Here is a 15,664-nt window from a genome sequence, read left to right on the forward strand (position 1 = left end):
ATAACTTCATATATTTCAAGTAAACACCTCCACGAAAGGTGGACCACACCACGCAAGAGTTACTTCAACATAACTCAGCCAAGATAGAATAATTTATCCTTCATACAAGACTTAACCACCTATTCAAAATTTATACAATAATACATAATAAAATGGCCCTTAGGACAGTAGCTAAAACTCAATAAAATCACCAAGAAACAATAAATTTAACATTATCTAGTCATGCTCATAGAACCCATTTCATAAGCAAAAAATTGATAAAAAAGAATAGACATGATTCCATTGGGTTTTTCACATGAAACACATAATTTAAAACTAAGAACAACTCATTATAATCAACAAAACATTTTCTTGCAAAGACCCATACTTAGAGTCAAGGAATAAAGAAGTTTGAAGTTTGAAATCCTTTTTGAAATTTCTTTGAAAATGATCCTTTAATGAAAGAAGGATAAAGGATGACTACCATACCTTAACTATAAGAAACCCACAAAATTTGGTGAACAGAACGTGAAGAACTTGGTCCTCTTACTTGGAGATTGAAGTTTCTTGAATGAAGGTTTTACGAGAAACTAAATTTTATCTTTAGGGTTGGAAGTGAAAGGTGAAATGAGGTTTAAACTGACCTAAATCAGTGCACAAATGATCCCCTAAGTTCCAAAAAGACCCCCACACCATTTGGACCCTTTCCCAACTTGAAGTTTTACTTAAAAACGTCGCGGCCAAATCTGGTTATTTACTACGCCTCGCGAGGCAAGCTCCAGATTTTTGCCTCTAAAAAATTCTGAGTTATGAGACATAATGTCAAGGGCGCGTCGTGAAGTGCGGCTTCAGATCCTGCCCCTGCACGTTGTCTTGGGCAGCATCTTGACCCAGTTTGGGTCTTCCTTGGGGGACCTTCGGGTGGTCCCCGAGGAGTCATACTCAGATGTTTTGACACTTGGTATATCCCTCTACACATAGGAACCATTGACACTCAATTTTACTCTCAAACCATCCCCCAAAACTTCACTACAATACACTACGACACACTAGTTCAACTTTGACTATTTTTCGGACATCTTGGCGTTTGACTTCTAAACACTCCAAAACATTACGGCTTGTAATGCTAAAATATACTATTTTAATATATTATTAACATACTAAACACATGTGAATCTCTAGTTTGACATATTTCATTTTTAGGGAGTAACAGTTTGTCGATGGGTTTGCGTCTGTTGTTTCTCCCTTGACAATCTTGACTCAAAAGAATGTTAAATTTGAGTGGTCAGAGGCATGTGAAAATAGATTCCAAATGTTGAAGGATTGGATTACTTCCTCTCCTGTATTGACCCTACCGGAAAGTACTAAAGGTTTCATGGTATATTGTGTTGCATCTCGATTTGGGTTGGAGTGTGTTCTTATGCAACATGGCAAAGTTATAAACTATGCTTCTAGGCAATGCAAATTTTATGAGAAGAATTATCTGAATCATAACCTTGATTTAGCGGCCGTGGTATTTGCCTTGAAAATAAGGAGAGATTATCTCTATGGGGTTCATGTTGATGTGTATACGGACCATAAAAGTCTCAAATATGTATTCACTCAATAGGATTTTAATCTCCTGCAACGGAGATGGTTAGAGTTGTTGAAAGATTATATATGGAGTGTTCTCTATCACCCCGACAAGACTAATGTTGTAGCGGATGCTCGAAGTCGGTTGTCCATTGAATGTGTGTCCCATGTGGAAGAATCCAAGGGAAACCTAGTGAAAGATCTTCACAGGTTGGATCGCTTAGGGGTTCAAATTTAAGATTCTCCAAATGGTGGTATGGTGGTAAATCATACCTCCGAGTCGTCTTCGGTGGTTGAGGTGAAATCTAAGAAAAATCTTAATCCATTAATGATGGAGTTGAAAGTGTCGGTTCTTGATAAGATGAATAATTCTTTCTCCCAAGGGAGGATGGTGTACTTAGATATCAAGGTAGATTGTTTGTGCCTAATGTGGATAATTTTATGAGTAGGATCCTTGAGGAAGCACATAGAGCTCGTTACACTATTCATTCGAGTTCTACAAAGATGTACCATGACCTTAGCCAAGTGTTTTGGTGGTATGGGCTAAAAAGGGATATTTCAGAGTCTTTTGCAACGTGTCCCAATTTTCAACAAGTGAAGGCCGAGCACTAAAAGTCAAGTGGCCTATTTCAAGAAATTTAAATTCCTGCTTGGAAGTGAGAAGATGTTAACATGGATTTCGTAGTAGGTTTGCCTCAAACTCGAAAGCAATATGACTCTACATGGGTTGTAGTGGATAGATTGACCAAATCCTCTCATTTTATTCTCGTTAAGTCGACTTATTCGGCAGAGGATTATGCAAGGATCTATGTTGTAAAGATAGTGAGTCTTCATGGGGTTCCTTTGTCCATCATATCGAATAGAGGTGCTCAATTTACATCTAGATTTTGAAGATCTTTTCAAAAAGGTTTGGGTACTCAAGTAAAGTTAATCACCACTTTTCATCCTCAAACGGATGGTCAAGAGGAGCGAACTATTCAAGTGTTGAAGATATGCCTAGAGCTTGTATCATTGATAAGGGAAATTGCGATGAGCATTTGCCTTTGGTGGATTTCTCCTACAATAATAGTTTTCATTCATCAATATCTATGGCTCTTTGTGAATCCTTGTATGGTAGGACGTGTAGATCTTTTATTGGGTGTTTTGAAGTTGGTGAGTCTTATATCCTTGGTCTCGATTTTATTTATAAGACTTTAGAGAAATTTCGTATCAGAAAGAACCGGTTGCAAACAGCCTATAGTCGGCAGAAGTGTTACGCCGATCATAGGACAAAGGGTTTAGAGTTTGAAGAATGTGATAAAGTGTACTTGAAAATATTGCCTATAAAGGGGGTGGTTAGAATTTACAAGAAAGGGAATTTGAGTCATCATTATGTAGGTCCCAATGAATATTGCAAAGGATTGGTAAGGTTGCTTATGAGTTGAAGCTTCCTAGTGAACTATCTTCGGCTCATCTGGTCTTCCATGTATCTATGCTTTAGAAGTGTATCGGTGATCCCGAGTCTATTCTTCATTTTGAGTGTCTTGGAGTGAAGGATAACCTATCGTATCAGGAGGTTCTTGTTGAAATCCTTGATTGTTAAGTGAAGGGGTTGAGGAACAAAGAGGTGGCCTCCGTAAAAGTACTATGGAGAAACCACTTAGTTGAGGGGGCAACATGGGAGGCCAAAGCCGACATGAAGTCCCGTTATCGTAATCTCTTTACTAGTGAAGGTTTTTTGTTCTTGCTTATAATGAAAATAATGACTAAATTTGAAGTTGTCATTATTTTTTGAGAAGTTTTGCAAAAATGTGCATTTTTAGTGTCATTATAGTGAAGTTACAGTGAATTGAACATATTGACTTGAAAAAAAATTGCAATTCTTCTTGTTTGGAGTCATGTTGTGAATTTTGATATGATGAGTCTTGATAAAATTATATTGAGCATGTTCTTAAGTTGATTTTTTGCATAATTGACTCGTATATGGTATGTTGAGCTTATGTTGTTGTGAGAAGGAAATTCCTCATAATGTGATTTTGAGCCTTATGATGAAGTTTTGAATTGCTTAGTGTAAATGAAATGATTGATGTTGTAACTCGTGTGGTTATATATAGTTGATTGGTTGGGTTGCTAGTCTTAAGTCTATTCCTTCCTTTTCAAAGATTTTAGTGCAATTGGAGACGAATGTTCCTAAGGAGGGAGCGATAATGTAACACTTTGAACGTCTAAGATGTGTTCTAGAGCATAACATAGGTTTCAAAGGGTTTAAACACTGTTTTAAGGACCATTTTAATGTATATAACTCATTTAGGAGGTTTAGAAATCAAAACATCAAAGAACGCCTATGACGTCTAAAAACTAGTTCAATTAGGTGCTAGTGCGCCTTAGCCTATTTGACAAAGTTTTTGGAGTCAGAAACTGATGAAAATTGGTGTAAGGGTGTCAAAAACGTATTAGAGGTAGCTCATGTTTGAAACGTATGGGCACGACTCCCCAAGAACCAACTAAGGGTCCTTGAGGAACACCCTTGCATTTGGGTCGAAGCCTGCTTAGAGCAGTGTGCACAAACGAGTGCAATCAACGAACCGTGCTCCAATCGACGTGGTGTTGATTGCCTTTGTCTATGGACACATAGAATACTTGGCCAAGGTCCTATTTTTACAAGTCTCTGTACTCATCGACGGATGTCAAACATGTAGGTGAATAGTGCCCGTCGATGGACACACGCTCCGTCGATCGTGGTCTCGTCTGTGAGGGGCTAGTTTTGCTGCACTTTTTTAATTAATTCATTTAAGTAGTTTTGTTAGTTAGGAGGTTATAGGTGTTTAGCAGAGGTCTAATTAAGTTTATTAACAACCTTTATAAAGACTCTAACCTAATTAGACTAACATAAGCTCTCATAATTACCAAATCCAAAACTCTCTTCCTTCGTTCTTCTCTCTCTCTAGTTGAAGATCTCCACAAAATACAAGGTCAAGGTGGGTTCTAGGGATTCAATAACAAAGGTTTCTCCATCAATCTTCATCAAACATTAAAGTATGGGGTTCGTTTCACCTTTGGGACTTCTTTCCCTAAAGGGTTCCATCGAATTGGTTTTAAAAGTATGAAATTCAAGTGGGTCTCTTCCAATCTCATAATTGATCTTCGTAATTGCTTTGTTTGTGATTTCCTTTGGATATTACGAATAGATTTTCATGAAAAATAACTTAATTAGGTTATTTATTTATGGATTGGTTTAGTTTGTAGAAGATTGTGAAGGGGTTATCAGTGTGGTTTACCTATGATATGAACTAAATAAGTTATGACTAAGGTTATAGTAAAGGAAAGAGTCCTTATATGATGTTATGAAGTATGTGACCTTATTTCTAGTTATGAATGAAAGATTTATGAATTGTTAAGTATGTTATGCCTAGTCTAGGGTGACTTCTTAGATAAACTTGGTGGAAGTAGTATTATGGGATGCTACCTCCACATTGCACTAGTGTGACTTAGGAGTAGTCTTATGTGATGGTCCTTATGTAAATTTGATTTCTATGACATTCTTAGGACTTATAAATATATTTGGTTTGTTATGAATGATATCTATGAAAGACTATTATAAGATGACCTCAAGGTGATACGTTGTACTAAGTACACTTGAGGGTTACTTAAGGAAAGAAGTAAGATAAATGAAATGTAATGTATTGTATGTATTGAATCTGCCTCAAAGTATGATAAATGTCATTATGTGCTATAATTAGTAGTATCCATTTCTATATGATGTATGTGGACTATGTTGCACTTATCTGTGCCTATGTGCATGATGTTCACTAAAAAGACTTGATCCACGATTTCTAACTAAATGTCCTCTTTAAATGCATTTTTTGCATGGTTGTCATACTTAGTGCATTCTTGTACTAATACCATTATTCATCTTTTGACACAAAGTGTAGGCTGTGATGGCTAGAGGATGTCTCCTAAGTGAAGAGCTTTGATAGATCTCCCAAGTTCAAGTGAAGTAGCCCTTATGATTCAAGGGTTGCCTATGTTTAGATGTTCTTTATGTTGATGTAATAGCTTAGACTTATATTTTATGTTATTAAGGGTTGTGTACCTATTTTATCTACTCAGTTCTCTCTTAAGACGACAAAGAGACTTAGAGTCTACTTATGTACTTATGATACTTTATATTTAAATTAAGTGTTGTTCTAGCATATGATGTGCTATGAAAAGTATTAAATTTTCCTCTATTTTTACTATGATTATGATATGAAAGATGTCTAACGGATTTTCTTAGATCTCTTAGAGGTTGACGACGTTGTGTGGCGATGTAAGTGTATCGTTACTTTTAGGGTTACTTTGGGTCGTTACAAACTTGGTATCAGAGCATAAGGTTATGTGTTATGTCGTTAGGTTTCAAAGTCTTGAAATGCCATGTCTAGTAGATTCTAATTCATCGATGTGAGTTGCGACACATCCATGAGCGAGAGGCTATAGGACGATAGAGTTTTCCTTCTTCACTATTTTCGTATCGTGCCATAAAACTTAACTCTATATTTTCTCTTGTGTTTCCATGTCCAGTGGTCTTTTAGATGTGATTTCTTGGATTATGATGATGCCTCAATGCTCCAGGGAGAAAAAGGTGAGTTTTTAATGCTTACCCTTTTTTATGGTTTGATGAGTATATTTTTAGGTTAATTTTGGTACATGATTATGTGATGCCATTTATGGCTATAGGTGGTTTATGTGGAGGAGATGTTATGTTGAGAAGTTATGATATGATATAGTTATAGCTTGTTAGTAGTTATTATTGTTGAATTGATTCCCCTTGGGATAATAGATTGCCTTATGATTATGTAGGATGGTAGCATGATGTAATGATATGGGCTAGAAAATTATTGGATAAAGTGGTAAATAGTGATAAAGATGAATGTTACCTTTGAATATGTTGAATGCTTCACAGTTATCCTTGTGAGGATTGGAATCTTTTGTTTAGGCTTGCTCCAAAGGAGGGGAGATAGTGTGTTTATCTTAGTAAGATAATTATGAAGTATGCTAGTTAAGGGGAGTTTAATTCCATGATTTAGAAGTAATATTACCCTAAGGTGACTTAGGAAGATATATGGTATGTGCCCGGTTAGATCTTTAAGAGAAGGAGAGAATTGCGGTTGGCCTACTTTGAGGTGGTTAGTTGTCTTTTAGGGTTGAATTTCAATATGGTCAATTGAGAAAGTCCTTAGATTGTACATAGGCATGGTTGGTTATAAAATTCCACATAAAGTGATCAACCTTGTAGGTTGGTCTTGACTTACCTCGACCATTGTGTTTAAGGGCACGATGTGATTAGGCTTACCCCAAGTTGGGGATCATGTGCATAGATGGTAAGATTTTAAGTTCCCTTTATTTCCTTATGTTGAGTTCTCTTGAACTTCTCTAGGTTGATAATCACTTTGAAGTGAGCGTAATAAGGGTGTTCATAAGCTTAGATCCCAAGAAAGGACTTAACGTGCACAATTACTAAGGTTGGTAAGATAAAGTTCCCCTAGAGTTAAGATCATTTCCTCTTAAATGGGTGTATCCTTAGTGGGGAGGATGAATTGAGTTGCAAGGTTGTATATATTCCTATATTTTTCTTCTATTCTTACTCAAGCTTGAATCCAAAGAATTCCTAAGTAGCTCTTTCATGAGAGCAGTCTTGCATAAGATGATAAGTTGCATGTTCTACACATTTTATGCATATATTAAATGACACTATGTTATGCATATTATGAATGGTCATTATTGAATAAAAAAGGAATTTTTGATTAATTTCATAATGCTCATGTTGTTATGCATCTTTATATGATAAATATGCAATATGATTTCATGAGATAGCTTAATGAGCATGCTTGATGTCACTCATATTGCGTGGTGTTTTGTCCTCACTATGAGAAATAGAGTCTCCTTTAAATAAGAAAAGATGAGTCCCTTTGAAAAACGTGTGGCTTTTGAGATTTGGGAAGTGTTATTATAGGCTCACTCTTGAGGAGTAATGGTTTGTCTAACCTATGTTTGTTGTGTATGCCTATAAAATGTACTACAATTCCCTAGATGATGCAAGTTTATGAAATCTTGTGATGTGCTAGAAATAAAATGTTGTAAAATTACTTCCTAATGTTGTGATATGCTTGGTGTTACCTACCATGTTGATTTCATAAGGAAGGAAGTATAAGCATAATGTGGTTTTGAGCAATGAAATCCTCCTTAAGATTAATTAAACTCTATGTATTAATTCTATTTGAACTCTATGATGCGATATGTATATGTTGTGACTAGAAGAACGTAGTTACTCCTAGAACAGAACTAAGCATGGTAATGTCATATATGACCTTGATGGTATCATGTGTAGACTATAAGATTGTAGTTAATCTACATTATTCATGATTCTTGTGCCACTAAATAAAGTGTTCAAATTTTCTCATGAGTTGAGTGTGGATTATGCCTTTGTGTGCAATTGGAATTCATGGTATGTTTAACCTTATTATGAAATAATGAACATGCCTAAAGTTTGAGAAGGTAGTTCCTCCAAATGGCAACGAATATGAAGAGGTATCTAAGAACCCTAAAAATTAATAAGTTAAGAAATGCTTAATGTGTCAAGAATGGTTGTGACTAGACCAAGGTTCACACGGATTTATACGCGTACAACCAGACCTCAGAACCCTTACTACGGCAAAGCCAACTAGCTTGGGTAGTTAGTTGAGCTTGGAAAGGTTGGAACCAACCATATAGGGCTCTCGAAAACGAAGATTTAATCAAAGGAGTCCTTACCGGACTTAAAAAGAGGAGATCTTAAGTTTTTAGGGTCCAAGGGTAAAATGGTCTTTTCTAGGAAAAGGTGATATCGTAATTACCCTAAGGAATCAATTAATTAATTTAATGAAAGAACCGAATCTGGTTGGGTCGACCCGAAATGACCCATTTTTGCAAAACAGTGTCACCCTAGTTTGAGGCCCAATGGAAGCAACAAATTGGTGATTTATTTATTATTTAAAATCTGATTTTTAAGGGAAAAATTTTCCTATCACATATAATAAATTAAATTAGATTTTAATTATTAAGGAGAGTCCTAAATAGACTAAGTCATTATCTAAGCCTAAACAACTTCACACGTTTCACTCTCTCACGTCTATCACATCCTCATGTTCAAAGTCTATTGTTTTCTCTCTGCCAATTAACGTGAAGAAAAGAAAATATAACAAAGATTTTTCACACTTTAATAACTCACAAAAAAATCTAAGAAATCAAGCTAATAAAAAACGTTAAGGGAAGGGGGATTTTGGTTGAGTTGGTGGTGAAACATTAGGTGAGTTGGACGTGGTTTTGGAGAAAGGTTTGGGAAGCAACTTCAACGTTTGACCATCAATTAAGGTATGGATTTATTCTCTCTTGGTCCCTTTCCCAAGAGACGCCTTAAGGTTCAAGATATTCATTCTGAAAACTAGGGGTTGTTGACCGTTGCATGTCCCTGTCACTAGCTATCATTGAATTATAGGTTGGGTATGTTTGCTGGTACAAAGAAGGGATGACATGTGTTTTCGTGATGTTTATGTTTAAGTATGAATGTTCGGAATTATGTGAATATTGAATATGTTGTCCGAAATCATGTGAAAAAGTTATGTGTGTGTGCAACGTGTGGCGGTGAACTTGATCATTGTTGGAGGTGTGAAATGGCATGTTTAATCCTTGTGTTTTATGTGCAAAAGTTGTACACAACGTGATGTTCATTGTAATAAATCGTGGCTGATTGAATAGAATCTTTTAGCCAAACAAACCTATGAAAGATGCGCCTAAAAATGTGTTAAAATGGTCTACGAATTTCCTTAGGAGTTCAAGTGAAAAAACGTTGATAAAAATGAATTGAAAAATGAACAAAATTTCCAGCAACAATGCAATGTTAAATTAGACTGAAGTTTAATAAAGGAATCTGGAAATTTAATAAATTTTAAAGGGGTGAGGCCACCAAGTTTCGAACCTGTGACCTCACCGGTGTGGCTACTGTAATTCTTGAAAAGAAGAAATGAAAGAGGGGGCTGGGGAATTCGAAATCGTGTTACTGGAAGAGAAAGGGGAGAATAATTAATTAATTAAATAAATGGGAGGCATGGGAATCGAACCCACGACCTCCAGGCTGCGAATGAGAGAAAAGAAAATTCAAGAAAAAAAAAGATGTGAGGCGTGGGAATCGAACACACGACCTCAAGGATGGAAAGGAGAGGAGCGAAATAATTACGAAAATACAGTGAGGCTGTGGGGACTCGATCCTACAACCCTACTGCCAAAATGCCTACTTAAACAAACTTTAATTAAAAATAAAAGCAATAAGGTTGTGGGGGTTCGAACCCACAACCTCATAGCCTTAGAGAATTTACAATTTAAATAAGGAGTCTGTGGGGGTTTGAACCCACAACCTCCCAATTCGCAGCGAATATAATGAATAAAATAAATGAGGATGTGGGAGTTTGATCCCACAACCTCTTGATTTAGGAGGAATGAGACTATTGTATTTTAATGAAAAATAAAAAGGGGTTGTGGGGGTTCGAACCCACAACCCTTCGGCCAAATTAAGAGGAAAACCAAGTAAAAAAACTAAAGATACGATGTAAATGTTGGGGTTGTATCTAGTGTCCCAATGTCATGGAGATTAAAAATAAAATCGATGAAAAATGTAAATGTTATCCAAGTTATTTGAACTTGGGGTTCCTTGCCCAAACTTCCGTATTGATACATAAGTCATACGTGAATTAAATATACAAAAAAAATGCCACCTACTTAGATCGAAATCAAGATCTTGGCATATATACAACATACATAAGTCTTGTACTACATAATCTTAGGAAGATATGAGTCACTTAACAAACTATGAATGACGCCTCATGGCTTGTGTGTATAGACTCATAAGTCTAGCATACGTTTAAAAGAAGTGAACCTAGGATGTATTTAATGAAATGATATAACACTAGATGGATTAAGTAAGAGTGTGAAAACACACAAATGGCCAAGTGCATTGGCATATGATGAAATGAACATTCACGGAAAAGAAGGGGTGAGCAATTATGAAGACCAAATGTGCTAAAGTTTATGAATGCGGTGACAACATGATATGAGGCTAATGTAAAAGATGAGAGTAATCTCAAATGAGCCTATGTAAATGTTACCAAGACGTACTCACCTATGAGAGTGTAAGTTAATGAAGAGACAAGTCTCTATGAACACTCTAATGAAAGTATTGAGATTAACACACTTAATACTAATGATGAGATGAGAAATAATCTATTGAGCTATGATGACTAGAAGACAGCTTCCATGACCTATGAGTTGAATGTAATAAAACTTTATACTGAGCACCGATAGACTAGCTATGAGCGGTGATGCCTTCTTTCGGTAAGGACAGAGGTTTACATAACTCTCATGAGATGAGACTGTCCGGCTTCCAGGGTATGGGTGCCCTTATATCTCCTAGTCTTCGAACCTATACAACCAATATAGGGATCTGGCGGGGTTAAATTCCCCTGTACGCTAGCATGTTATGGGTCACTTTGACCAGTGATTTCGCCTCTTTTCGGTGTGGGGGAGACACTAAATTTCATGATGCTCACATGATCAATGTCGGTTAAAGTTAAAGTACCCATTGAATGAATGACATCAGCCTCAAATAATGCACATATTGAAATGAATGATACCGAATGATTTAGGATATGATAATCAAAAGGTGAGTTAGACTCAAGTAATGACATTAGGTCATTCTTGGTCATTTCACAACGAACCCGATGAAAGTATTAAACTACATCCTAGGTATAGCTTATGGTTACACTGGCTCACGAATGAAACGAAATGGAGTACGTATGAATGAACGAAGCAGACTTTGTGTTTGATAATAAAGACTCCCTAGTTGAAGTCCTAGCTGTTGAGCCCTCATTTCTTGGATGTCTTAATGTTAAGTCCATGATTCATGGTATCATGGTATATTAATGAATGATATGAAAGAAGCTACGTGCTATATGCAATATGATATGTGCTATGTGTATGATGTCGTATGTTGTATGCGCAATATAAAAAAGTATTATTATTTATGTTATTCTCATGGCATTACTTTCCTAATTTAAATCTGGAATGCTTACTGACTTTCCTAATCTGAATTTGGAAAGCTCACTGACTTTCCTAATCTAAATTTTGAAAGTTCACTATCTTTCCTAATCCCGATTTGGCAAGTCCACTGACTTGACTTTCCATAATTATTTTGTTAGGGAAGAGCTCTTCTTTCTTATGCATGTCATTTGTGTGTACTTGCATATACCCATACTTAGTAGAAGTGTGTACTAACCCTATACAATCCTACTATTTTAGGTGCAGGCATAGCCGGACGCTAGTGCTACAGGATCACGCAGAAGATATCCGAATATCCAACATGCATTCGGACTTGGAAGGTCCTCATGCTTTCGAGGATGTTGTTGTTCTATATTCTACCTTAGTTTTAGAGTTGAGCTAGTGGAGCATGTTCCACTAGCGTTTCTTTCCTGCTTTGTTCAAACTTTGTATTGGTGCCATTTTGGCAATTTATAAAATTAATAAAGTAATGAACTATTTCTTTCATTTGATTATCTCTTAATGTTAAGATGGTTGATGGTGAATAATTGTGAATGTAGTGGAATGTTTAGTAATCATGTTTTGATGAAAAAAGTTTCAAATTTTATGCTAAAATAACCAAGGTGAAGTAAGAATGATGTAAGTAGGCTTGTTTGCGACCTCTGAGAGGTCAACGATGTCGGTTTCATCTGGGGTCTACACTTCAATCAATAAAAAGTTGGTATCATAGCACTAGGTTAAATTTCGAGAATAATAAGTTCACAACAACCACATCGAGTAGTTTCTAAGTCATGGTAGTGAAGTGCACCACTATCCTGAATTAGAGACTGCATGATTCGTAGGAAAGTTCCCCTTCTTGGGATCCTATCGTGCTTATCCTAATGTTTGAGTTCTTGGTGTTATGAACGTGTCTAACATCAATTCTTTTTGTTTTCAGAGAATGAACACTAGGAGAGCTATGGGTCAGAGGAGAAGAGGAGCAGCTGCTGGGGGCAATCAGCATCCACCCCAGGCTCCAGCTGAAGGAGCGGCTATGCCGGTTAACCCACTTGGGTTGACTAATGCTTAGGTGAGGGCATCTCTGGCCCAGATGGCACAGGCCATTACTATGCAGGCCCAAGCTATGAATGCCCAGGTCAACCGGTAGAATGTTAAGAGGGAGAACCCACCGGTTTGCAGCATCGCTGACAAGCTGCAAGACTTTACAAGGATGAACCCTCCTATTTTCAGTGGGTCTAAGACATCTGAAGATCCTCGGGAATTTGTGGACGAGGTGTATAAGATTCTTGTGGCTATGGGGGGCACATATATTGAGAAGGCTGAGCTGTCTTCCTATCAGCTCAAGGATGTTGCACAGACTTGGTGCAACATGTGGAAAGATAGCTGTGTTTTGGGTGGTGTGCCAATAACATGGGAGCTATTTAAGACAACAATACATGAGAGGTTCTTTCCCAGAGAGATGAGGGAATCCAAGGTTGAGGAGTTCATCAACCTTAAACAAGGATCCATGACAGTCATGGAGTATTCCCTGAAGTTTTTAAAGCTATCCAGGCATATTACTTTCCTTTGTATTCAATATAAAGATTGAGGAGAGTACTGAGGTTTTTTGAATTATCCAGGTATGCTACTTCCCTGGTTTTAAACAGCAAAGATGAAATGAGCAGGTTCCTCACAGGAATCAATGGAGACCTGGATGAGGAGTGTCGGTTTGCGATGCTCAATGATAATAAGGACCTTTCAAGGTTGATGGTGCATGTGCAGCAAATAGAGGACAGCCACAGGAAGAGGGGTATTCATGATGCTAGGAGGCCATCAGGCAGGTCCCAGCCATAGAGGCCACAAAAAAAACTTTGGCATCTATGAGCATCCAAGGTTCAAGAAGGGACAACAGAGTTCTGGGAACTCTAATCCTCAGAGGAGCACTAAACCTAGAGGAGGCAGACCTGAGCCCAAGAAGTGCAATGGAGGTGAGATGCAGCGTCCCAAGAAGAATTGTTCTAAGTGTGGCTGTGTTCACAGTGGAGAGTGGAGACAGGGCACTAATGCCTGCTTCAGTTGTGGCAAGAGTAGGCACATGGTAAAAGATTGTCAACAGAACAGAGGTCAGGCTGGAGTAATTCTCAGCCTAGGCCTAACCCACAGGGTGCAGCAGCAGTCGAGCCTGCTTAGAGGAACAGGTTTTATGCCCTGTTCTTGATGTCGTCACTGGTATGCTGCAAGTATTCCCAACTTCTGTTTATGCTTTACTTTATCCAGGGTCTACACTTTCCTTTGTAACTCCTCTTCTTGCTCTCACTTTTGAAATATTACCTTAAGTTTTGCATGATCCTATAGTGGTAAGTACGCCTTCAGGAGAAAATGTAAGAACGAATAAAGTATACAAGGATTGCCCAATAGTTGTATGTGGTAGGACTATGTGTGCAGACTTTGTTGAATTATCTATGCATGATTTTTACATCATTTTTGGCATGGACTGGCTTCAGAAGTGTTTTGCCTTCATGGATTGTCGTAGTAGGGTTGTGAGATTTTGCTTCACTAATAAAGAGGAGTTAGTCTGGGAGGGGTATGACTCGAGTCATCCTAATACCTTGATTTCCAATCTTAAGGCCAATAAAATGATGTCCAAGGGGTTATTATGTCATATTGTGAGTGTTAATGATTTGGATCATGACATTCCTTCTATAGACTCATTGCCTGTAGTGAATCAGTTCCAAGATGTGTTTCCTGATGATTTGCCTGGAGTCCCTCCCCTTCGAGAGGTTGACTTTGGTATTGATATAGAGCCCGATACTAAACAAATCTCGATTCCTCCTTGGAGAATGGCTCTAGGAGAACATAATGATTTGAAGCTGCAATAAAAAGATCTCACTGATAAGGGTTTCATTCAGCCGAGCATATCGATATAAAGCCCGATATTAAACCAATCTCAATTCCTCCTTATAGAATGGCTCCACTAGAACTCAAAGAGTTGAAGCTGCAGTTAGAAGATCTCACTTATAAGGGTTTCATTCAGCCGAGCATATTCCCTTGGGGCGCTCCAGTGTTGTTTGTAAAGAATAAAGATGGAAGCCATAGGATGTGTATCGAATATCGGCATCTCAACAAAGTAACTATCAAGAAAAAGTATCCACTTCGCAGAATAGATAACTCCAAGGGTCTAGTTTCTTTTCGAAGATTGGTTTTCATTCAGGGTACCATGATCTTAGAGTTAGGGATGGAGATGTCCCAAAGACATCCTTTCGTAACCACTATGATCACTATGAGTTCCTAGTCATGTCATTTGGTCTCACGAATGCACCTGCTGCATTTATTGATCTCATGAACAGGGTCTTCCGTTAATACCTTGACTCTTTCGTCATAGTATTCATTGATGACATTCTCATCTACTCTAAGAATAAGGGCATGAACAACATTGGAGACCAACCTTGCAGGTACTTAGACAACATCAATTGTATGCCAAATTCAGCAAGTGTTAATTGTGGCTGAGATTAGTGACCTTCCTTGGTCATGTTGTGTTCGATCAGGGTGTAGAGGTGGACCCCAGGAAGACTGAGGCTGCTAAGAACTAGCAAAAACCTCTTACTCCCACTAATATCCGTAGCTTTCTGGGATTGGATGATTACTACCGCAGGTTTGATAAGGGATTTTCTTCCATTGCTTCCCCAGTTACAGCTTTGACAAAGAAGAAAGCCAAGTTTGAATGAACAAAGACTTGTGAGAAGAGTTTCCAGGAGCTCAAGGACAGAATCACTTTAGTACCAGTGCTTACCTTGCCTTAGTGTGGTGAGAATTAAAAGGTTTACTGTATGCATCTAGGGTTGGTTTGGGTTATGTTCTTATGCAGGCTGGTAAGGTGATAGCCTATGCTTCCAGACAGTTCAAGGTTCATGAGAAGAATTATCCCACTCCTGACCTAGAGTTGGCAGCTGTGGTGTTTGCACTGATGTTGTTGAGGCATTACCTGTATAGAGTGCATGTGGATGTGTTCACAGACCACAAGAGTCTCCACTACGTGTTCACACAAAGGGAG

The sequence above is a fragment of the Solanum pennellii genome, chromosome 5 (assembly GCF_001406875.1).
Source record: "Solanum pennellii chromosome 5, SPENNV200".
Lineage (NCBI taxonomy): Eukaryota > Viridiplantae > Streptophyta > Magnoliopsida > Solanales > Solanaceae > Solanum > Solanum pennellii.